Source organism: Podarcis pityusensis (genome assembly GCF_964106645.2).
Source record: "Podarcis pityusensis genome assembly, chromosome: 6".
In the NCBI taxonomy this organism is placed as follows: Eukaryota; Metazoa; Chordata; class Lepidosauria; order Squamata; family Lacertidae; genus Podarcis; species Podarcis pityusensis.
The window spans coordinates 84,207,740-84,233,980 of NC_138030.1; the positions used below are offsets into that span (position 1 = coordinate 84,207,740).

Sequence of the window (26,241 nt, forward strand, 5' to 3'; positions counted from 1 at the left end):
TGTTCTTGGGCCAGAGTTATACTGTTACTCGTTCTGTTCTCTCTCGACCTGAGTTTCTTTGCAGGGCCAGATTGCAAAGAGACCTTGAGCAGGTGCTGGGAAATGCAGACAGTGAATTGAGAGTGCAGGGAAAGTTCACGCATTTGAAGGGCCACTGCAACAGACAGTTGTTGCTCAAGGACCTTCTCTGCCCATGAGGCATGGCCTTCAAATGTCACATGGCAGGTATATATGTTTGCAAGTGATAATTAAAGCATAATGCTTGTGAGGAAAAGAAAGGCAGCGTGCCTTCTGTATGAACCAAATAACCAAATAATTAGAGAAAAGGGTAATGTTGTTAAGATGTACTATTGCACCTTTTGCCTGTTTCCCATTGTCTGAAAACTTCACTTTGATTGCAGGATCAACTTTCTGTGCTGTATGATAAAACAGAATAATTTTCTCTTCTCCTGCTTCTGGCTAAACTCTCACTATTTATTTATTTTGAGTTATGGTGACTAGCTGCAGAACAAACCTATAATAATAATAAATAATAATTTTATTATTTGCACCCAATCCATCTTACTGGCTTGTCCCGGCCACTCTGGGAGGCTTCCAGCATAAAAAATAAATTTAAAAAACCCTAACCTATCTCATATCTGTAATTATACCACTATGATTACTTCCATCGAGTGGCCTGGGACATTTTGGTATCTGATACAGAAAATCTAGATGGCACTTTTGCTTCCACTATCTGGCATGCTGGGGAACGATATACCAACAGAAAGTTTTCCTGTGGAAACTTCATTGAAACGAGCAACTGCTCTGCGAAAGTGCTGCCATTTCTACAGAGCTTGTGCAAAAACAAACAAATAAACAACAGCTTCCTAGTGGTGAGTCAGATCTGTCTCTTCCATTCTGCCACCCTCAAAGGTGCCCCAAAGCTGCTAGCTGAGGTGTCTGCCTCAGCAGGGGCGTAGGAAAGGGGGTGTGGGGCGGCAGGCTGCCTCAAGTGCCATCATGGGGGGGGGTGACGACAAATTATCAAGGAACAATTACTAAAAAACTAAAAAATTACATTAAAAACTTCTTCTTTTTTTGAAAATGTCTGCTCCAAAGGTCTTATCTTAATGCACTAGGGATTATATAGCTACATATGAAATTCCATGCATATCAGTTAATATCTTGACCCTCCTCCACGAAAATAGCTGTTTACTTGGCCGTTTTCCTAATGTCCTGAAGGCTGAAATTTCAACAAAGCACGTGCCTTTGCTAGACTCTTTTCGGGCACCTGTTATAAAAGCATTCTTCTTTAGGTAAGCATACCTAGATGCTTAGGAAGTTGAAGTAATTTTAATCTTCACATTTTAGCTTTTGTATGTTTTAAAGTAGGATTGTTAATTTTTCTTGATTTTACTGCTGTGGTGCTGTTTTTTGTTTTTTGTTTTGTTTTGGTAAACCACTTTGCAAGGTTTTTTAAAAATAATTTTTGTTAAATAAACAAACAGTAAACATAAATAAAATAACACAAGCCAAAACACAATCCATCCTGTATATTTAAGTATCTGTCCATAGTCGCCTACTGTTGTTATCAGAGGCTCAGAATCCACATTCCTTTGTAAGAAAATATGAAATAATGTAAAACCATTTTTGCAGGCGAAAAATAAAAATAAAAAATCAGTGGTGGGGGGGTGACAAGAAATTTCCCACACCGGGTACCACCTGACCTTCCTACGCCTCTGTGCCTCAGATAATCTTATTGTCTGGTAGAACTGCCTTGGGTTCCCAAAAGCCTTATAGTTTTCCAGTTGCTGGGTTTATCCTGTGCTCCATATACCCACACTGTCCCATGATATGTTGTTAATTATATGCTATTGGTTATTAGAGTGAAGGAAAGCGTATTCCTCTTTTCTTTCTTTATGTCTTCTTTTACTCATATATATATTTACAGTAGGAAACAACCTAGCCCTCAAGCAATTGGAAAAACGTTCTGTTCCTACGGCCTTTCCTATCGCGTTCATGAGAATTAAACAGGTTGACAATTGTGACCGTGAAGCTGTTTTGGGACCACTCTTCTCGGATTGTTCTTTCAAGGCAGCCCTGTTCAGGGAAGTTTTTAATGTGTGACATTTTAATGTATTTTTAATCTTTGTTGGTAGCCTCCCAGAGTGGCTGGGGAGACCCAGCCAGATGGGCGGGGTACAAATAATAAATACTACTACTACTACTACTACTAATAATAATAATAATGTGCCCATTTAACCACCCATTAAGCAAAGGGGTGTGTGGGATGTGATAAGAATGGGAACTACTTCACAAAAAACGCAAGCAATAATCTGATGAATGAAGTTTATCCAGGGTGAAACCAGATTGATATTCTGCTGGCTTCTTGACTCTCTTAACAGTGGCAGGATTCGAATTAGCATCTTCTAAAGTTAGAACCACTTTTCTGCCTTCCCAGCAGTATTGCCAACAGATTAGATTTAACTGCTGTTGTGAATGTTCTGTTTGTTGTAATTACTGTTTTATTTTACATGGTCATGGCTGAAACAGCAAAGGCTGGCTGAGGAGCAGGAGACTGCAGCCTTCTTTAGATAGGAAAAATGAAAATTGAGTTCTGTTGGTAGGGATTAAGACTGCGTGTCGTTTGAGTCACAGAGGCAGCCTAAGGGTCTTTGATTTCTGTCGCCTTTGGTTTCTTTGCTAATGACTCAGCTGTATAGTTAGATAACTAGTTCATAGCAACTTTCGGATTTTAGTTTTGGTTCCTTCCACGAGGCAGATTTGGTTACAATGGTTTAGACGATATGGGACATAAACAGTGCAAAGGTAATAGAAGACAGCATATTCATTTGCACAAGAGTTAGATAAAGGCTACATGCCAGATTGAACGAAGCAGTTGAGCTGAAATTAATTACACAGGCCACAGAATGAAATATTAAAGCAACTATTGTAGGGATGCTAAAAATATTGGTTCTTGCCAAATTCCACTTTGAGCTGGCCTCCTGGTTTGAAACATAGGTATTCTTCAGATTTGAAACTTCTCCATATTGTGCAATGCAGTTCTTCACTCAGAAAGCTGCCTGGATTGCTGGCATAACAGGGTTTGGTTTACTGACCTCCTTGAGAAAACACCTCATATACTAAAAGTATCTAAAGGGCAGAGCTCAAATGACCTATACTGCATGATTTTATTTCTCATATATCGAGGCACCGGTATATGCAAATGGCTGGCTTATTTAAGACTATATAGAACCCTTTTTCTCAATAAAGGCAGGGCGTACTTTTATTTTTGTATATCTGTATCATTTGTAAAGGGAATATTTGCTATTATCCCTTTGGAACTGTGCTGTATTTTTGTATCTTTGTCCTTCCAAGCAGTGTCACTTCATGGTTTGAATTTCAGCTTTTTTTTGGTTACTTTCTTTTTGTTATGTTTGTACTTTTTTTTTTTTTTTGCTAACAAATCAATAAAATGTTAACTTTTTTAAAAGCTGCTTTTAAAAATGTATATTTTAGGATAAAGTGCCTTTAAAAATGCAGACAGAGAGAAATTATATGGCAAATTTAGGGCAATATAGGTTGAAAAGTCTGTGTTTAAATGGCATTTAAACTGATTTCTTTTTTAAAAAAACAAAACAGAAAACCTTGTAGATTAATACGAAAAGAGCATGAAATGGGCTTAGCCATGAACACACGCAAGAATAACACAGACCAGAAATAAACAACGCTAAGCATTAACTAATAAATAAATACAAATTCTGCTGAAGTTAAGCCTTTTTTTTTAAAGTCCCACCAATTTCAATGCAGCATATTAAAAGGCATGTTTGGTACGCCCATTGAAATCAATGTTATTTGAAAGTCCTCAGCTTTGGCTGGATCATGTTTCATAGTACAGTACATTGATTATTGCTTTCATTTTATGGATCAATGGTCTTGTTAGATAGTAAAATTCATGTTAAATTGCTGTTTTAGGGGTTGTTTTTAAAAGTCTTAAAGGATTAATCCATTTTGCATTACTTTCTGTGGGAAAACACACCTTGGTTTTGGAATGCTTTGGTTTTGGAACGGACTTCCAGAATGAATAAAGTTTGAGAACAAAGGTAAAAAGGTAAAGCTAAAGGGACCCCTGACCATTAGGTCCAGTCGTGACTGACTCTGGGGTTGCGGCGCTCATCTCGCTTTATTGGCCAAGGGAGCCGGCGTACAGCTTCCGGGTCATGTGGCCAGCATGATTAAGCCGCTTCTGGCGAATTAGAGCAGCGCACGGAAATGCTGTTTACCTTCCCGCTGGAGCAGTACCTATTTATCTACTTGCACTTTGACATGCTTTCGAACTGCTAGGTTGGCAGGAGCTGGGACCGAGCAACGGGAGATCACCCCGTTGCGGGGATTCGAACTGCCTACCTTCTGATCGGCAAGTCCTAGGCTCTGTGGTTTAACTCACAGCGCCACCTGCATCCCTGAGAAGCAAGGTACCACTGTATATAAAATTAAAAAAAATAGACTGCTATGAACCCTTTGGGTGATCACTTTGATGGGGAGCTGCCACTTTGTTAATGGCGGCCAACATTGAGCTCTTGAAACAGCTGCCTCTTTGCCTGTCGTTGGACTGGCACTGTCTGCAGTTCTTGCACCAAATACTTTGGAGTTGCTCTACTGTTGAGTTCAGCTGGCTAACTGCCAAAGAAGTGGTTTGGGAAATGTAATATGTTGTTTCATGATAAACGAATGATTCCATTGCAGTGCAGTGTGACTTTGCCAACATTGTTCGATCAAACCCTCCACTGACAGCGCTTACGTTTTGCAGCAGAAGAAACGAAGATGGAGCAGGGCTGTGTTTCATCACGGTCGGTTTTTGTGTGAGCAGGAATGAAGTTTGGGTACCAACTTGGAGATCAAAAATGACAGCTGTGACTGCTTTTCCGAGAACTGCTTTTACAAAACCGCAATCACAATCATTTACTCAGGCTTCCATTTTACTGGGGGGGGGGGGGAATAAAATAAAAACCACATTTGTAAGTTTTAGTCACTTGTAGCTAAGGTTCCAGATGATATGAAGCATACTGTCCCAGAGCCCTTGTGACGGTAGAGAGCAGGATCTGAGTTCCGGTTTAGTCAATTGTTGGTTCAGTTCTGAATGCTCTTTGGATCATAGCTGTCAACTTACAGATTTGAAAATAAGGGACCAGCAGCCTTGAAAATAAGGGATCAGCAGCCAAAATAAGGGATTTTAGTCAACCAGCAGCCAAACGAAGCCTCAAGCGGTGGTTCCCACAGCGCAGCAACCCGGCAAAGGGGATGCAGCAAGGAAAACCACCGTCACCTCTCCGCTGGGAAGCGCTGAGCAATGCGGCCGATTTGATCAGCACAAAGCATGCAAGCTCCACCCCCCCAGTCGTTCTTAGACTCCTTATTGGGTGAGCAACACAGCCAAGCAACACAGTTGGAGCCTCCCTCCTCCCTGGCCGGCAGGGAGGGAGGGAGAGGAGCTGCTTCCTTTGAAACCGGGGAAATTTAAGGGACATCATCAATAAGGGATAGCAGCGGGACACAGCGCTGGGATAAGGGACTGTCCCGCCAAATAAGGGACAGTTGGCAGCTATGCTTTGGATGATTAATTGACCAAGTTTTTTTTTTAATTCAGTGCCTGCACAGAATACAATGAATTAAAACAGAACAAGTAAACCAGAAGATTGAAGGCATCCATGTCCCGACACCATTCTTTCACTGAAGGACACTGCATCTTCTTTCTGGCTTTAATCTAATAAACCAAGGATGTGAGCAGTTCATCACAAACCCAAACTGAAAAGCACCTCACAAAACCGCAAGGACTTCATACAAATACCCACCCACCCATAAACTTCACGCCAGCACATGGGAACACTTTGCACAAGCTCACGAATACAAAATCACACACCCAAGGGATTCACAAGTAAACAAGAACTCATAATCAGGGCTATTTTTCTAGGAAAAGAGGTACTGGAACTCACCATGAACGCCTCCCTCGTTCTCGTAGAGTGGCAATGGCACCCACTTGAGAGGTGCCGGAACTGAGTTCTGGAGAGTTCTAGCCGAAAAAAAGCCCTGCACCTCATACTCATACAAATGCACAAGCCCTCACAGATTCATATATCCAGGACCTTTTCCCAACCTTTCATTCAATCATTCCTATCTATATCAAGATTTGTTGAGAAATAAATGAAATATACCGTATTTTTCTGTCTGCAAGATGCCCCCATGTATAAGACGCACCCCTTGCTCACGGCAACAACCAATCGCCACTCCACCCTCGGCAGTATCCGTGTATAAGACGCCCCCTGATTTTTGACCTTATTTTTAAGGAAAAAAACCTAGTCTTATAAATGGAAAAATACGGTATTTCATGTATGCAATTACGGCAGCTAGAATACTTGTGGCGAGAAACTGGAAAAGTGAAACAACACCAACAATAACAGAGTGGCAGACACTAGCAAAACTGATGGGAAGAGTTAGAGGAGCTTTAAATCAGAAAGTATATGGAGAATGGAGAATATTTAAGAAATATTTAAGACTATACTGTACAAATAATACCATACTAGCAGAACTTGAATGATACCTGTAAATAAAAAAAGTAATAAATATTTTGTTGGATTATATGAAAAAAATATGATATAACGTAAAGCTGTGCGAGAAAACAATGACAGTATAAACAGTATAATGAGAACAACTGGAAGTTTTATATCCATTTTTTTTATTTGATTGTTATTTGAGAAGTTGCAGTTTCTTTTTGTATATAGTTTTTTCTTTTCTCTCTTTATCTTGACTCTTTTTTCTTTCCTTTTTCTTCTTTGTTTCTGCTGTAAATGATATTTTATGTCTGTATTTTAAACCAATAAAGATTATTAAAAAAGAAAAAAAGAAAAATATGGTATTTCCGCTCTTTGCCTTTCCTAGTAACCTACCGTATTTTTCGCTCTATAAGACGCACCAGACCACAAGACGCACCTAGTTTTTGGAGGAGGAAAACAAGAAAAAAAATATTCTGAATCTCAGAAGCCAGAACAGCAAGAGGGATCGCTGCGCAGTGAAAGCAGCAATCCCTCTTGCTGTTCTGGCTTCTGTGATAGCTGCGCAGCCTGCATTCGCTCCATAAGACGCACACACATTTCCCCTTACTTTTTAGGAGGGAAAAAGTGTGTCATATAGAGCAAAAAATACGGTACATGTTTAAGGCTTGGAATAGATATAGGTTACCAACCAGACTTTAATATCTCAGAGCATCCATTACTTCTTGATCTCAGGATCTTAGGTATGTAACCTGATATTTGTAGCAATTTTGTATATTTTACTTTTGTGTGTGTGCGCAAATTATCTTTTAACGTCAGATTTTCAAATTCTGCTGTTCCCCAAAGAGGGGTGTGTTTTGTGATCAGAGTATGGGCTATGTTCTTTATCTTTAACACTGAAAGTTGTGGGAAAGCCTGTTGCGTTTCATTGTTAAATGAAATGTTTTAGAGATGCCGTCTCTGAATAGCTTTCTTAGTCCCATTAGTCCATGATTAGAGAGAAGTTAAAGATTACCCATTAAATTTCCTTGTTCCATTTCCTTATTGTATTTTTTTTTTAACTGTTAGATTCCTTTTAATTTCATTCCAAATACTGAACAATGTTTCAGTGCAGGGATTTGATTTAATTATTTCTTTGTCTGATTGTGTTCAATGCCAGTGCTGAGGATCTGTCTGTCTGGAACCAGTTTTTCAAAATCGTCATCATGGCGGCCTGATCATTCACATTTATACATGCGAAGGCCAGTCCACAATCCTCAATTGTACTGGATAATACTTTCCTAGCCACTTTTAGTTCTTTTCTTATTCTAGAAAAAACACACCAAACTTCCATTTTTGCCAGTTGTCAGTTATTCTGAATGCCTGCGGTTGATTTGTGCATTTCCCACTTAATATCTTTTTACAAAACATTGCAAAGAGGCAGCCAGCAAAGTCTAAATGCTCATATTGTTTTTCTTTGGCAATAAGGAGCAGTCGTGCTGGGCAAGACTTGTGTATAATTCAAGAGGGACCAAGGTGGGAAAGATTTGGTGGCTATAGAGGAGAAGGGGAGGGGCTAAAGAGAGAAGAGGCGGGGTTAGAAAGAAGTGGGAGGCGTCAAGTAGGGAAAGAGCTTAGTCAGCAGAAAAAGGGGCACTGCCTTAAGGGGCTCAGTGAAGTTCTGTCCCTCAAGGCCCTCCAAAAATCTGGATGGAGTTAAAGGTAAAGGTAAAGGTAAATTAGGTCCAGTCATGGCCGACTCTGGGGTTCTGGCGCTCATCTCGCCGAGGGAGCCGGCGTACAGCTTCCAGGTCATGTGACCAGCATGACTAAGCCGCTTCTGGCGAACCACAGCAGCGCATGGAAACGCCGTTTACCTTCCCGCTGGAGCGTTACCTATTTATCTACTTGCACTTTTGCTTTCGAACTGGTAGGTTGGCAGGAGCAGGGACTGAGCAACGGGAGCTCACCCCGTCACAGGGATTCGAACCGCCGACCTTCTGATCGGCAAGCCCAAGGCTCTGTGGTTTAACTCACAGCGCCACCCGCGTCCCTTCTGGATGGAGTTACAGGCTTCTAAATCATTTGGTTGAAGGGCATACGGAATGTGAGCTGCTCTCACCCAGTTTAAGAATTCTATTTTAGAAAGAGCAAAGAATAGACCTGGATTCCCGCCATTCAGTTCATCCCTGATTAGATTTGTGTCTAGCAATTATCATTGTATAGGAAGGAGCAGAGATGATGGATATTTGGCAGCCTCAGTGTTTGGCTTACTCCCATGGATGAGGCAGACAGGCCAAGCAAACACCTCAGCTGTGTCCCATGTTGAAAGGCATAGGACTCAGCTAGGACTTAAGCTGAGAGTGGTTTTGGATGGTATAGTTGTGACGTACTAAACTACAGCTAGGTTGTGTGTGTGTGTGTGTGGGAGGAATCAATAGGTTCTTTCTCTCCCTTTTTTCTTTTGAAGAGGGTTGAAGAAGTTACAACAAGCTGCCTATTTATCCCAGTACAGTAGAACCTCGGTTTTCGAACATAATCTGTTCCGGAAGACCATTCGACTTCCAAAACGTTTGGAAACCGAAGCAGGCATTTCCGGAAACATTTACGTCCAGAAAACTCAATACGGAAGTCGCGTGGCACATTCGGCTTCTGAAAAGTGTTTGAAAACCAAAGCAATTACTTCCGGGTTTTCTGCGTTCGAAAGCCAAAACTTTCGATTTCTGAGACGTTCAAAAACCGAGGTTCCACTGTAGATGCACTGCAGATGCTCAAAATGATGTCACGCGCATTTGCAGAAGCAGTGAAACTCGACCCGCGCACACGCAGAGGCACAGTCGCGTCTTACGTTTACTTCAGGATGCGAACGGGGCTCTGGAACGGATCCTGTTTGTATCCAGAGGTACCACTGTATCACCTCAGGTCAAACAGCTTTTGTTTAACCAGAGACAAAAGGAAGGAGTTTATGCACCACAGGCGATGATGACTCAATCATACCACCTACAGCTCTCTGAAGGATAATTGTCTGTTGCTACCTAGAGTCCTTTTATTGCTTCTAGTATTGCTGAGTTCTACAGAAAAGTCCAGTGGCATCTGGTGGCGGCTGGACCAAGAACAGGACTGCTAGGAAGTTATGGGGGCAACACCAGGTTCTGATCATCTCCCCATCCTCCTCCTTTGCAAATATACGGTGGGCACCTAAGTATTGGAGTTAGCAACTGCCTAGTTGATATTGCATATATAGCACTTAACTAAACTGAAAGTTTAGTTCTTTGTTTCAGAAGGGGTCCCTTGCTTCTTTGCTGGGAGAAAAGTTGTGTGGCTGCCCCCCCTCCGCCTGTTGGGGTTCTCTGTCTTCACTCCTCCTTTGCAAAGAGGTCCTTAAACACTGCCATTTTATTAACATTCAACCGTGTCTTGCCTTGGTTCTGAAGGACTCCCTGCTGTCATAATTGCTAGTGTGAGTTCATGCCACAATAACTGTTCATTAAAGGTAAAGGACCCCTGACAGTTAAGTCCAGTCGCGAACGACTCTGGGGTTGCGGCGCTCATCTCACTTTACAGGCCGAGGGAGCCGGTGTTTGTCCGCAGACAGTTTTTCCGGGTCATGTGGCCAGCATGACTAAGCCCCTTCTGGCGAAACCAGAGCAGCTCACAGAAACACTGTTTACCTTCCTGCTGCAGCGGTACATATTTATCTACTTGCACTTTGACATGCTTTTGAACTGCTAGGCTGGCAGGAGCAGGGACCGAGCAACGGGAGCTCACCCCGTCATGGGGAATCAAACTGCCAACCTTCTGATCGGCAAGGCCAAGAGGCTCAGTGGTTTAAACCACAGCGCCACCCGCGTCCCTAACTGTTCATTACTCATTGGTAACCCCCCACTTATTTCTATGGCATACAGATGTACAGTATTGCAGCCTGAATTGGTTAAAGGTGCCATGCAGGGTTATGAGCAAATGGAAAGGCTTTTAGGGCTATATTAAGCTCCAGAGTCTGAGATGCTCTCTTTTTCTCTTCCCGCTCATGCTTTACAGGCAATAGCTGCTCCAGGTGGCTGGAGTGCCCAGCTGGTATGTATGTGTGTTCAAAACTGGCTGCAAATGCCCCTGGGAGCGGCAGGTCATGATAACGTACTGTCTCATCTAGGGACAGTGATGTCAGTATTTTCACTGCTACTATTGCAGAGATCGGATTATCGCATTTCTTACCACTGTGTGTGATAGCAGAAGTCAAGCCGACAACTTCTGCTCTTTGAGAGAGCCAGCATGGTGTAGTGGTTAGGAGTAGTGGACTCGTAATCTGGTGAACCGGGTTCGATTCCCTGTTCCTCCAAATGCAGCTGCTGGGTGACCTTGGGCTAGTCACACTTCTCTGAAGTCTCTCGGCCTCACTCACTTCACAGAATGTTTGTTGTGGGGGAGGAAGGGAAAGGAATTTGTTAGCCGCTTTGAGACTCCTTAGGGTAGTGATAAGGGACGCGGGTGGCACTGTGGTCTAAACTACTGAGCCTCTTGGGCTTGCCGATCAGTAGGTCGGCAGTTCGAATCCCCACGACAGGGTGAGCTCCCATTGTTTGGTCCCAGTTCCTGCCAACCTAGCAGTTTGAAAGCACGTCAAAGTGCAAGTAGATAAATAGGTAGTGCTCCAGCAGGAAGGTAAACAGCGTTTCCGTGTGCTGCTCTGGTTTCGGTGTTCCATTGCACCAGAAGCGGCTTAGTCATGCTGGCCACATTACCCGGAAAAACTGTCTGTGGACAAACGCCGGCTCCCTCGGCCTGTAAAGCGAGATGAGTGCCACAACCCCAGAGTTGTCTGTGACTGGACTTAACAGTCAGGGGTCCTTTACCTTTACCTTTTTAGGGTAGTGATAAAGCGGGATATCAAATCCAAACTCTTCTTTGTTTTCTCTGTCCAGCGAGAGAGGATGTGTGTGAGACGCAGCTCACACAACAAGCCATGTTTCTTTTGCTGTAAATAATAAAATGCTTGATGCTACAATTCCTACACAATTCTGCTTTCGCTGACTCTGCTGATATGCGTGCACATGTCTTTCGGATGTGTGCCGATGCTTTATACAGGACTCTGACAAGGGAACCTCCCCATAAGTGTAGTGGGGGGAAAGATGGCTACTCAATGGGCCCATGATATACTGCCACTCACACAAGCATCTGCACCCCATTATGAATGCCTCAGTTGTGGTGGCAGTTGGGCATTCTAACTGCCTGGAATAGCTATTACAGTGGTACCTCAGACGCTTCAGGTTACATACGCTTCAGGTTACAGACTCCGCTAACCCAGAAATAGTACCTCGGGTTAAGAACTTTGCTTCAGGATGAGAACAGAAATCACGCGGTGGCGGCAGCGAGGCAGCAGCGGGAGGCCCCATTAGCTGAAGTGGTACCTCAGGTTAAGAACAGTTTCAGGTTAAGAACGGACCTCCAGAATGAATTAAGTTCTTAACCCAAGGTACCACTGTACTTATAAAACAAGAAGGAATTTTTTTTTAAAAGGCAGTCCATGGAAGAGGCCTACCACCCACCCACCAGTGTGTGGAACTGAGGGACAAGGATGTTCTGATGTACATTATATTCCAGGAGAGGCAGATCAGGTGAATTCATACCTGAATACGAACTGACCAAATTCCTCATGCGTTTCTAGGTGACTCTTGAGATCTTTGTGCACCAGGCACAGATGATCCGGCCTTATGAATTCAGCAAAAATCCTCCTCCCATTTTAAGATTGTTATAGACCGAAAACGAATACTTTCATCACGCCAAGGAAGAGTTTCTTTTTTCTCTGCTCCCTTCCTTTTTGCTCTTTGGTTTGTTTAACCTCCTCCCTGAAGAAGGGATGTGGTGAACTGAGAGCTTACTCACCACTTTGTGAATTTTAGTTGCTCAGGAAAACTTCTATTATAATATTATATAGTGATATTAAGTCATATCATATGGGTAGCATTACAAAATCATTCTACAGCCAGTTGATGTTTTGAATATATGCCACGGTTCCTTCTCCCACTCTCTCTGTTTCTTCTCTTTTGTTACTGGAGTTGAAAAAGCAGATTGCTACTAGTTTGATGGGGAAAGAACAGTGTTTGCTTGAACTGTTCAGTATGCTAATCGATCCTCCTTCGTGCTCTTCTGAGAAGGGTTTGCTGGATTCCACTGTCTGTTGTCACTGTCCAACTTTTAAGGCACAAATTCCTAGATGAGCTTTTCGTGTTTGCTGCCTGTCCCCAAGACACTAATTGTACTCTTGCAGTCCTTCAGGGCCCTGTATTGATTCTGCCCAGCTGCTGACCTGTCATGGTTGACTATACACTGTCTGTCCCAGTCTTCCCCCTGTGGGCTCTGTCTCCTAATGATACTCTTAGGGAGAGCTTTCTCTTGTTGACAGCGGAACAAATCGCTTTGAACAGAGCCATCATTCCTCTTCCCACTGTCCCTAACCCTTTTCCCTCACCCTCAGTGATAGCCATGAAAATCAAGCCTGTCTGTCTGTTTCCTCCCATGGGAGAAGCTCGCTGCAGAGTGCTACACCCACATTTACTGAAGAAGCAGGACCACAAATCCTCTCAGCTGAGCAATAGGTAAAGGTAAAGGTACCCCTGACCATTAGGTCCAGTCGCGGACGACTCTGGGGTTGTGCGCTCATCTCACTCTATAGGCCGAGGGAGCCGGCGTTTGTCCGCAGACAGCTTCCGGGTCATGTGGCCAGCATGACTAAGCCGCTTCTGGCGGACCACAGCCGCACACAGAAATGCCGTTTACCTTCCTGCCGGAGCGGTATCTATTTATCTACTTGCACTTTGATGTGCTTTCAAACCGCTAGGTGGGCCAGAGCTGGGACCAAGCAACGGGAGCTCACCCCGTCATGGGGATTTGAACTGCTGACCTTCTGATCGGCAAGCCCTAGGCTCTGTGGTTTAGACCACACCGCCACCCGCGTCTCCCAGCTGAGCAATACTTGTCTCCAAAAGCAGCCAGACCCCTCTGGTCAAAACCAGCCACTGTTGCCTGATGAAGGTAAAGAGGTAAAGGACCCCTGAACGGTTAAGTCCAGTCAAAGGCAACTAAGGGGTTATGGCAGTCATCTTGCTTTCAGGCTGAGGGAGCCGGCGTTCGTCCACAGACAGCTCCGGGTCATGTGGCCAGCAGGACTAAACTGCTTCTGGTACAACGGAACACCATGACGGAAACCAGAGCGCACGGAAACGCCATTTACCTTCCCACTTCAGCGGTACCTATTTATCTACTTGCACTGGCATGCTTTCAAACTGTTAGGTTGGCAGGAGCTGGGACGGAGCAAAGGAATCTCACTCCGTTGCAGGGATTCAAACCGCTGACCTTGCGATTGGCAAGCCCAAGAGACTCAGTGGTTTAGATGCATCGCAGGGGGGTGGGGGAAATCCTGGGACTCTTTCCAGCTCTACAATTCTATGATTGTATGGCCACTTTTTATCTCCTAAATTTCAAATAATTTTGAAGAACGTCGGGCTGCTTTTTTTATGGCTGGTTGATCATGGGATTGCCTTGGGTGTGGGCTGTTAGCTGTTCACTGTGCAGAAACTGTAGGCAAGTACAATAAGGGTTAGCTGATTTTCCTCCCAAGTAGCACTGATTGAAGCTTTGGGGGTATGGGTTCGTTCCAGGGAATTTTGTGTGTGTGTGTGTGTGTGTGGTTTAAAGGTTCCGTTGTTCTGGGACTGCTGCCATGATCCAAATTGCACTCCTTCCACCCACCTCCAATAGTTTTGTGCGTTACTTGCTTTCGTTTTTCTCTCTGAAGACTCTTTGTGTGGGTGGGGGTTCCCTGATTCTTTTTGTCTGAATAAATGCATATGTTGAAACAATTGCCATAATTTAACTAAAAATGCAATACATCTCATCTTAGCTGGGAAAGCTGTGGTCAGCTGACCTGCTCGCCTGCTGCCATCCTTTGGTTCTTTAGATTTAAATCTGTCTTGGAAAAGATACAGGACTTTGTCAAATAGAGGACCGTCTTCTACAAAGCAGGGCGTGTGATCACCCTGCCTAGAACGCTAGGCTTTTTTCTTACCTTCTCGCAGAGTTGCATGTCTGGAAAGCTCCCCAACACCTCGCAGATGCAACTTAACTTCTTTATTTTACTCTGCAGTGCAAAGCTGTTCGGCTGATAGGAATACTAAGAATACTAACCGCTTGGGGGAAGAGAGAAAAGATTTAATTATTTATATCTTTTGAATTCTCCGCTGACAGTTAAAGAGCTTGGGGGGGCAGGCGGGCGGGCATATGAAATGGAGACGTCCTTTCAAGCAGCAACATGGACACGGTGCAATGGTATGAAAACCATTAGGGGGCAAATCTACTTAAGACAAGCTCAGGTAAAAGCTCTCTTTCCCCGCTTCCATCCATAATAATTAGAAGCTTACGGGACGATCTCGACGGACCGGCTTAAAAGTTTAATGACGCTTTAAAATGCTTATACGTTGGACTATTAGGACCGGGCTTGTTTCTGATCTGGCCCTGAGAACGCTGGTTAACCAGAAAGAAAGGAAAGAGTTTTTATCGTACACCCACACATTACCTGCAGGGAAGCCACAAATGGTTGCTCGATGAGGGCTTGTATCATAGAGACAGATGGATGGAGGAAGTAATGGGAGAGAGGTTGGCTGGCAGAGTTAGGGAGATCTAAAGAAAGTGCAGTTCACTTCGAGAATGAAGAAAGATCTCTTCAAGGAATGTCTGACGGCACAATGATATTCTACGTGCAATTGCATGCACACATGCAGGTGTTATTTGGTGAGCCGTGGTCCCTTCTGTCAAAAATACTTGTGATAGTGACAGTATTCTCTAACATCTCATGGTTGAAAACACCCAGCTTTATATGCCATTTACTACACCCTTGAGGGACGCGAGTAGCACTGTGGGTTAAACCAAAGAGCCTCTTGGCTTGCTGATCGGAAGGTCGGCGGTTCAAATCCCAGCGACGGGGTGAGCTTCCGTTGCTCAGTACCGGCTCCTGCCCACCTAGCAGTTCGAAAGCACGTCAAAGTGCAAGTAGATAAATAGGTACCACTCCAGCAGGAAGGTAAACGGTGTTTCCGTGCATTGCTGTGGTTTGCGAAAAGTTGCTTAGTCATGCTGGCCACATGACCTGGAAGCTGTACGCCAGCTCCCTCGGCCAATAAAGCGAGATGAGTGCTGCAACCCCAGAGTCGGTCAAGATGGGACCTAATGGTCAGGGGTCCCTTTACCTTTACCTGTACTACACCCTTAGGAGAAATCTGAGTTCTAAACCCAAATTGTGCAGGCCTCAATCAAATAGATGAGTCTGAACAGGCCAGATCTGAATCCTGAAAAGATGGAAGGGGCAGGGCCAGTCAGGACATTTCTGCTCTCCCTCATGTTATGTGGGTGTTGAACACCAGAATAGGACTTCAGTCAATTCTGGATTCAGATTCAGCCTATTTAACTTAATCTACCGTATTTTTCGCCCTATAGGACGCACTTTTCCCCCTCCAAAAATGAAGGGGAAATGTGTGTGCGTCCTATGGGACGAATGCAGGCTTTCGCTGAAGCCTGGGGAGCTTGGGGGGTCGGTGCACACCGACCCCTCTCGCTCTCCAGGCTTCAGGAAGCTATCCGCTAGCCGTGGGAGACGCAGCTCTCCCACGGCTAGCAGAGAGCTTGCCTGAACCCAGAAGCTTGGGGCATGCTGAGCTCAGCACGCCCCAAGCTTCGGGCTTCGTGCAGTCCTCCACTAGCCGTGGGAGAGCTGCGCGACTTCGCACAGCTCTCCCACAGCTTGCGGATAGCAGCCTGTTCTGGGGGCTGGGGTCGGGGGAAGCTCGGGCTTCCCCCGCCCCAGCCCCGCACCTGGGGGGGAAATAATTTTTTTTCTTTATTTCCCCCCCCAAAAAACTAGGTGCGTCCTATGGGCCAGTGTGTCCTATGGGGCGAAAAATACGGTACTTCAATCACCCTGGGTATTTTATGATGAAGGTCATCCATCAATATATTAGCTGTGATTTTCCACTTGTTGATATATTTCCAGTGTGATACACACTTCAGGTTGCTCATTGCTAGCACACAGTGTGTTGAATGCACTCTTCAGAAGGGTCACGGGTGGTGCTATGGTCTAAACCACTGAGCCTCTTGGGCATGCCGATCAGAAGGTCGGCAGTTCGAATCCCCACGACGGGGTGAGCTCCTGTTGCTCTGTCCCAACTCCTGCCCACCTAGCAGTTCGAAAGCACACCAGGGCAAGTAGATAAATAGGTATCGCTGCAGCGGGAAGGTAAACGGCGTTTCTGTGTGCTCTGGTTTCGTTCTGTTGCACCAGAAGAGGTTTAGTCGTGCTGTCTGTGGACAAATGCCGGCTCCCTTGGCCTGAAGTGAGATGAGGGCCACAACCCCATAGTTGCCTTTGACTGGACTTAACCATCCAGGGGTCCATTACCTTTACCTTTTTATCTAAGAAGGCCTGCTTTCAAGTTCTCCTTCCACAATTGTAGCTGAGTAGGGTCTGCCCCTTGTATGAGGTGACAAGTCGCATCCTCTCAGTTTCTTAATTTGTTTAATTGGAGAAACACAACCTGTGGGCTGGGGTGATGTGTAATGGCTAATGAGATAAACAATTGTCATAACCTTTGAACAGATGCCAACTTGCTTCCACATCCTGGTTGCAATCCTATGCACCCTCATTTCAGAGTAAGTCTCGCTGAACTCAGTTGGTCTTTCTTCTAAGGATGTATAGGGATAAACTGTGAATAATGTAATTTTTTAGAAGAAGCCCTTTCCAAATCTCTCTGTTCTTTTTGCTCACTCCTAGGCCAAAGTGATGGATACATTGCTCTCCTGTCTGCCTCCATTTCTTCTCTTTCCAGAGGTGCATGCTACCTTTGTGGCAACGATTAATTGCTTCCTGAAGTTAAAACACATGAATAAAATAATTTGCTTGGGAACAAGTTAGCCAGTCACTGAATACTTTGCTGTTGTTAATGCATTGTTGACCCTGAACCTTGCGGATGCAACAGAGCTCTCTCAACAGATTTACCAGAAAGCTTTTCAGCAAGAGGTGCCCACTGTAAATCTTTAAGTAATTTGATGCATGAAAGTGGATTAGATAATAGTTTGCAGTAAACCTTCTGGGCACAAGTCCTTTCTGAAAACCTTTCAACTGCTATAAATGTGGCATTGTGATACTGTGTTTTTTTGCCTGTGGTGTTCACCAGAAATTCACAGTGGATTTTATGCACTAAGTGATGCACACTGTATAAACATTACAAGAATAAACCTCAAAGCACTTTCCTTTCTTCGGAATGGAAAATCTTTAATGGGCAGTACTTCTCTGCTTTCCAGACTGATGGCTACACCAATCCTGCAACAGTTTTATCACCTTTCCACCCCCAATTCTTTTCTTCATTAATTTTAGGTATAGTGAATTCACCAAAGAGTGATTTCTGTAGTGAGTTTTGGTGCTTAGCTTGTGGGTAGCGCTGTGGTCTAAACTACTGAGCCTCTTGGGCTTGCCGATCAGAAGGTTGGCAGTTCGAATCCCAGCAGTGGGGTGAGCTCCCTGTCCCAGCTCCTGCCAACCTAGCAGTTCGAAAGCACGCCAGTGGAAGTACATAAATACCATATTGGCCTGAATATAAGCCTTACTTTCCCCCAAAATTCTGACCGTGAAAAGTTAAAGTGTGGCTTAAATTCATGACCTTACAAAAATTGACGTTTACGATATCGCTGCTGCAACAGACATACGGTAAAACGGAATGGGTGTGAGTGCCTGCAGAATTTTAAGGGAGCGGCTTATATTCAGGTATTGTCTTTTCTCTACCCCCCCCCCCCGAATTTTAAAAGTATGACTTATATTCAGGTGCAGCTTATATTTGGGCCAATACGGTAGGTACCTCTGTGGCGGGAAGGTAAATGGTGTTTCAGTGCACTCTGGCTTCCGTCATGGTGTCCCATTGTGCCAGAAGCGGTTTACGCAGGCTGAGACCCTACCTGCCCACGGACTGTCTTGCCAGAGGTGTGCATGCTCTAGTTATCTCCCGCTTGGACTACTGCAATGCGCTCTACGTGGGGCTACCTTTGAAGGTGATCCAGAAACTACAATTGATCCAGAATGTGGCAGCTAGACTGGTGACTGGGGGCGGCCGCCGAGACCACATAACACCGGTCTTGAAAGACCTACATTGGCTCCCAGTATGTTTCCGAGCACAATTCAAAGTGTTGGTGCTGACCTTTAAAGCCCTAAACGGCCTCAGCCCAGTATACCTGAAGGAGCGTCTCCACCCCCATTGTTCTGCCCGGACGCTGAGGTCCAGCGCCGAGGGCCTTCTGGCAGTTCCCTCATTGCAAGAAGCAAAGCTACAGGGAACCAGGCAGAGGGCCTTCTCGGTAGTGGCACCCGCCCTGTGGAACGCCCTCCCATCAGATGTCAAAGCAATAAACAACTACCTGACATTCAGAAGACATCTATTCAGGGAAGTTTTTAATGTGTGACGTTTTAGTGTACTTTTGGTCTCTGTGGAAGCCGCCCAGAGTGGCTGGGGAAACCCAGCCAGATGGGCGGGGTACAAATAATAACTTATTATTATTATTATTATTATTATTATTATTATTAAGTCATGCTGGCCACATGACCCAGAAAGCTGACTTCCTTCCAAGCATATAGCTGGGGTGACTAACCTTTGGCCTGTCCCGATTTTTCTCGACCACATCTCTCCCCATCTCTGACTTGTGGCCATGCTGGACTGATAGGAGTTGGGTCCAACAACATCTGAAGGGTTGTGCTTTAGTATTTGATGCAATATTGAATCGTAGAATTTTAGAATTGGAGGTGACTCCAAAGATCATCTAGTTCGATCCCCTGCAATACAGGAATGACAGCATATTGTAGCTGGCATGCAACAGCATTTAGTACCAGATTGTATCTGAAAGCTGAAATGGAACGTATTGGTAAATGGTAGATTTCATTCATTTTAATCCAGCACCCCTCCAATAAGCTTCTTGGATGCTGTACATAGTTTATCCATGACAGCTGTTTGAGGTGGGCTTCTCTGAGTGAGCATGCCTGGCCCAAGGTCATTGAGTGAGCTACATGGCTGAGTAACAATTTGAAAGCTGTCCATGTCCAACATTCTACCTACTATTCCCCATGGTGGTTCAGTGTATATTTGCAAAAACAACCAAGAATGCCAACGACTCTAAAACATCAGCATTTTGATTTATTTATTTTTAAAGCAAACATTCACATACAAGGTGTGAATTCAGATTTTGATTTTGAAATGGTCACAATCACAATCTAAGCCATGAAACTGGAATGTTAGTTCATATTTCAATATTTGCGATTATTTGTTTCAGCTGTAGTGAATTCACTTTCCTGATATCTATACTGTGGGTTTTTATTCCTGGGAATATCCAGCAAGCTCAGTTGATTGTGATCTTGAAGACTGCTGTAAATATGCTTTTATTCCATGAAAACCAACTTTTAAAAACTTCTACTGTAGAATCGGGACGCGGGTGGCGCTGTGGTCTAAACCAAGGAGCCTAGGGCTTGCCGATCGGAAGGTTGGCAATTCAAATCCCGGCAATGGGATGAGCTCCCGTTGCTCGGTCCCAGCTCCTGCCAACCTAGCGATTCGAAAGCACGTCAAAGTGCAAGTAGATAAATAGGTACTGCTCCTGCGGGAAGGTAAATGGCGTTTCCGTGCACTGCTCTGGTTTTTCCAGAAGCGGCTTAGTCATGCCTCAGCCCAGTATACCTGAAGGAGCGTCTCCACCCCCATCGTTCTGCCCAGACACTGAGGTCCAGTGCTGAGGGCCTTCTGGCGGTTCCCTCACTGCGAAAAGCCAAGTTACAGGGAACCAGGCAAAGGGTCTTCTCGGTAGTGGCACCTGCCCTGGGGAAACCCAGCCAGATGGGTGGGGTATAAATGATAAATTATTATTATTATTACTACTATGCTGACCACATGACCCGGAAAAACTGCCTGTGGACAAACGTCAGCTCCCTCGGCTAGTAAAGTGAGATGAGGTCACAACCCCAGAGTTGTTCGCGACTGGACTTAACTGTTGGGCGTCCTGTATAATAGTATTATATTATAACTGCTATTACAATACAATTTTATTGTAAGCTACTTTGAGGAACTTACAGCTGAAAAGCGGCTTTAGTCAGATCCCGCCTTAAAATAGTAAATTTAACATCTGATGCCTTTGGGTCCTGTGATTCAGTTAACTCGGAGCATGGCTATTTTGCCCTTTCATCTGTTACCTAAAAAGTCTTTAGGAAGTCTGAAGTATATGCTCTTATTTCATTGCTATCTCTGGCACCCACTACCACCGCCAACTTGCTACAGAGTTATTTCACAGGTGGGTGCTGGCGTGTGGTTCTGTTTGCTGCCAGCAGAAAGCCCCTTGTGCTTGCTCACCAAATCTGATGGTTTGCTGCTACCCCTTTCTCCTTCTGGTTCAAAAGAGCAGTTACCAAACCCCTGCTATCTGCACGCTCCCAATAACTTTTGGCTACCATTTCCCAGAGTGAATGCAACAAACATGTGATGCAACAGCAGTTGAGGAAGCCGTTACCATGCCTAAAAATGGAGAGGAAAATGACTGACCCAATAGAGGAGAGGTGTATCTGTGTCCAACAGAATGGAATACAATGGTTCCCAGCTGTGCATGAGACAGAGAGAGATTCCTTTTTATCAGCTTGACATTTCCAGGGGGAAGTTCTCCCATTGCTTCTCTGCTAAACAGATGTACATGTTAAGCCCTATGATGGATTCAATTAGGTTACAGTGTTTTTGTGTGTCAACCTGGGAGGTTGACACACAAAAACACTGTAACCTAATTGAATCCATCATAGGGCTTAACATGTACATCAGTGCAACTGATAGATTAAACAGCTAAACCTTGATTGATTGGTGGGAACAATTTTTAATTGATAGACGGCCTCGGTCCAGTATACCTGAAGGAGTGTCTCCACCCCCATCGTTCTACCCAGACACTGAGGTCCAGCACCGACGGCCTTCTGGCGGTTCCATCACTGCGAGAAGCCAAGTTACAGGGAACCAGGCAGAGGGCCTTCTCGGTAGTGGCACCTGCCCTGTGGAACACCCTCCCGTCAGATGTCAAAGAGAAAAACAATTACCAGACTTTTAGAAGACATCGGAAGGCAGCCCTGTTTAGGGAAGCTTTTAATGTTTGATGCATTACTGTATTTTAATATTTTGTTGGAAGCTGCCCAGAGTGGCTGGGGAAACCCAGCCAGATGAGTGGGGTATAAATAATAAATTATTATTATTATTATTATTATTATTATTATTATTATTATTAGATTTGATAGAGCTGAGGCCTATTTACTATTTGAAGCCAAGGTATGTTAATTTAATATCACAATGAAAAGCAAACAGGAGCCAGTTCTTCTAACAATGAGCAGTAGTTTAACGAGCTAAAATTGCGAACATTTCCTGACCCTGCATAACTTGAGTAGGGCGCCTGTGCCTTTCGTTGCAGTGTGGCGAAATCATAGAATTGAAGAGTTGGAGGGGACTCCAAAGGACATCTAGTCGAACCCCCTGCAATTCATCCCTGACAGATGGCCACCCAACCTCTGCTTAAAAACCTCCAGTGAAAGATAGCCCACAACCTTTTCAAGGGAGTCTGTTCCACTGTCAAACAGCTCCTTCCGACAGAAAGTTCTCCATGATGTTTAGTTAAAATCTCCTTTGCGTGTCAAGGTCCCCAAGCCACCCCCAGCAGAATAAAGACACAAGGACACAGAATTTTAGGTTAAGTGTTAATGGGCAAAATTTAGGCCACAGCTTTATTGGTTACAGAATGTGAGCGGTATTGGCTTAGGCACTGGCATCAACAGACTATATCTGACTCCTGCCTGCCTTGCAGGAAGTCTGGTAAGGGCAAACCACCAGTAGGGGGAGCCCCGCCAATGTGGATCGACTCAAGCATCCCCTGGGTTCTGGGTCGTGGCATGGCCCTAGCCCTTTCCCAGGCTTCAGACGAGATCCACACATCCGGATTCCTTTAACGCAGCCTTTCTCAACCTGTGGTTCCCCAGATGTTGTTGAACTACAACTCCCATCATCCCTAGCTAACAGGACCAGTGGTCAGGGATGATGGGAATAGTAGTCCCAAAACAGCTGGAGGGCCAAGTTTGGCCATCACTGATCTAGACACTTCTGATATGTTGCTCCTCTTGTTGCTGCAGAGTTGTGCTGGAAGTAGCCATAGCCTTTTCAGAATTCCTACCTAAAAGGAAAACCTCCAACACCCCCCTCCCTTTGGTCCTTCTTTGGCGATCCTTCGTAGCCAAGTAAGATTGTCTTCCATGAACACAGTCGTGAGTCCGTAAGTGACTGTGGAGGCCAATTCTGGATCCACACGTCCTTCCACAGTGGGGATGTAGGTTTCCGGGCGGCAGTTGATCATGGTGAGTGTTTCCCAAGCGTGCCTTCCTCTTAGCACATGTCTCCCTTTTGTCCTGAGTCTGAGCGTCTTCAAAGCCCATGACACCTCTGGAAAAGGCTATTCTCCAATTGGAGCGCTTGCAGGCCAGTGTTTCCCAGTTGTCGGTGTTTCTACTACATTTTTTAGATTTGCCTTGGGAGAGTCTTTATACCTCTTTTGTTGACCACCAGCATTATGCTTTCCATTTTTAAGTGCGGAATGGAGTAGCTGCTTTGGGAGACAATAATCAGGCATCTGAACAATGAAGTTGTCATTGCTTCGACACTGATGATATTAATGTTCTGCCCATAGATGAAGGTTTGGGTGTTTTATTTATATATCCTATAGAACAGGAAGCATGTGGATGGGAATTGCATGTCAGGGATACAGCTAGGTTGTGAGTCGAGGACCCGCCACCCACATAGGATTATAATAAGACACAAAGACACATTATTTTAGGCCACAGCTTTTATTGGTTACAGCATGTGAGTAGTATTGGCTTAGGCATTGGGTGAAACAGCAATACCAGACTCCACCCCGCTCAGCCGGGAGTCATATCAGTGTTAACAACCAATGGGAGGAGCTTGTTGATGCAAATTCAACTGGAAGCAACCCCATGACGTCACTGGGGGTCGTGTCATCGCCCTAGCCACTAGCAGGGCATCAGACAGGATCCATGACCGCCGTATTCCTTTAACGGAATACCCAAAAGATGAGGGGTAGATGATGGCACATACCCAATCCTGCAACACAGCACACATATTCCAATGCCTAACTGCCAATACCAGAAAGTTGTGATGAATTGCTACGAGGTAGACAAAAAAACCCAAGAGGCTGGTGCCAATTTGCCAAATGGATAAAAAAGCCCTACCAGGCCCCTTGGGCAACCAAGGCAACCAACCGAAGTCCATAGTAAGGTCAATATGCAAAGGAAGCTGACCTAAAAGGGAGGGAGGGAGATCTGATGCAAGCAGGAACCGACTGGGAACTGAGCGCTGCCGTGGCTGTTTAAATGTGGCTAGCCCCGCCCACCAGCCGGCCCTATTGGTTGGCTGGAAGGCTTGGCCGCAGCAGCAGAGGCAATCAGGAGCAGGGAGCCGAATACGCCTCTCTGCCACTGCGGGAAGTTGCTCCCGCTCACAACTCCTCCCCTCTGGGAGGAGGAGATGCCCTGGCAGCCACTTTTCAGTGTGCAGTGAACTGGAGAGTTTAGAAGAGCATTGCCATGTGCACTCTGTCCTGCAGTCTGAAACGGTTTTGCTCCCTCTGAGAAGGAGGCCTTTGACTCCTGTAAGTCCACCTCTCTGGATGAATTTGCACAAGGCCTGGAAGAGAAGAGGCCTCGGATCATAGTTGACCACCTCACTTCCAGGCTAGTTGAAACTGGGGGACAATTGTACTGGGATGTTTGAGGATGATGTGGTAAAAGATGTTCAGAGGCGCACTGGAGGAGAAGCAGCAGACGAGAATGTAGAGCAGCCTTTCAAATCACAAGGAGCTGAGAACATTGACATGAAGGTGTGCGGAGTAACACGGGTTTGGGGTGTTTGGGAAGGTACTTGGCAGGTAGCTATGAAGTTCAAACCAGGCAGAGATCAGAACAGTATGTTTCCAGCCGTTTGTAAGGATCTACAGCTTGGAATGATTGGTGGGGAGACACAAACACTGCTTGCCTTAAAATCACAATCTGCAAATTTTAGTGGGAGTATCATTTTGGGGAGTACCAGACTCATCCCTGGAAGAAAAAAGGGAACTCTGACCCCAGCGTCATGACGGTTTGAAGGCCATCTCGGAGGGGGAAATGCAGGATGCAGTGACTAAACCCAAAAGTATCTTGGAAGATGCTTCTTTCACATTGTCAAGAAGTTTAGTTTCCAAGAAAAAATATGTACCAGCCAGTTCATACATTCTACCACAATGATTTTCAACTGTGTTCCAAAAAAACTTATTGGATGGTCCTTCAATGGGAAGTTCACAAATGGCAGGCAGAACTTTCCGAGGAACTGTAGCAGAGTGTTGGGTGTGTTCTATGGCATACTCTTGGCTCAGGGCATTTGATGGGACAGAGTAAGGTGGTGGCAAAATCAGGAAGCCCCAGGTTGGCATCACCATCTGCCACTCTGCTTCTCTGCCCCAATCTGCCACACTCCACTCTGCTGATGCATCTGCTGATTTCCAGGGGTATTTAAGCGATTGGGTTACCGTATTTTTCGCTCTATAAGACACACTTTTTCCCTCCTAAAAAGTAAGGGAAATGTGTGTGCATCTTATGGAGTGAATGCAGGCTGCGCGGCTATCCCAGAAGCCAGAACAGCTAGAGGGAGCGCTGCTCAGCGCTCCTTCTTGCTGTTCTAGCTTCTGGCTTAGCCGCGGGAAGCCTCCGCAGGGCACGGCAGCCTTCATCCCGCTGCCTGCAGAGGCTTCACACAGCTATCCCTGGCTTTTGCGGGAGGTGGGGGAAGGGACAGAGCTCGCGACTCTGTCCCTTCCCCCACCTCCCAGAAAAGCCCCCAAGAGCCGCACTCCCTTTAAAGAGCCGCGCAGAGCGTGTGTGCTGCTCTTGGGGGCTTTTCCCCGAGGAGGGAGAAAGGCCGCCTGTCAGTGAGGGGCTGCCCTTCTCCCTCCTTGTGGAAAAGCCTGCAAGCGCTGCACACATGCTCCTCGCGGCTCGTGAAAGGGAGCGCTGAGCAGAGCCTGGGACGCATACAGGCTCTGCTCAGCGCTCCCTTTAAAGAATATTTTTTCTTGCATTCCCCCTCTAAAAACTAGGTGCGTCTTATGGAACGAAAAATACGGTAACTTGGAAGCTTCTTCCTCAAGGTAGAGCATTTAAAAATGGCTGGTTTACAACACGAAAGAGCTTGGTCTTACAAACTTCTGTATCTTGACTCTGATTTTGACCTTGATTATTATTTTTTTAACCCACTCCCGCAAGCTGGATAACACCACTTTCTGGTTTCCCCTCTTTCTCATAACTTACTTCATTTTTATTTCTTTTCTATCCTTTCTCTCCAGTTTCTTGCTTTGTCTTCCTCCTGCTGAGCAACTATTTGAGTCAGACAACATAAACACCCAGGAAAAACCTTGCAACTGCACATGGTCAGAGATAACTACTGAATGGATGCAGTATTATAAATTCAAAAACTTAGCCAGATTCCCCATATGTGTGCCATTGCTGAATACAATAGGAAAAATGCAAACAGAACAGTTGTGAAAGCATGGGCTGTGTGGGTATATGTTGAGTCTTGTGATCACTCATCATTATCCAGATTAA

General features: G+C 45.1%; 1 protein-coding gene across 2 annotated transcripts in view; it reads left to right on the plus strand.

Annotated features, from left to right (window-relative positions):
* The window catches only part of LMX1A (LIM homeobox transcription factor 1 alpha), a 76,488-nt gene that overhangs the window by 6,358 nt on the left and 43,889 nt on the right, over window positions 1-26,241 (plus strand). The gene's annotated exons all lie outside the window — the stretch shown is intronic.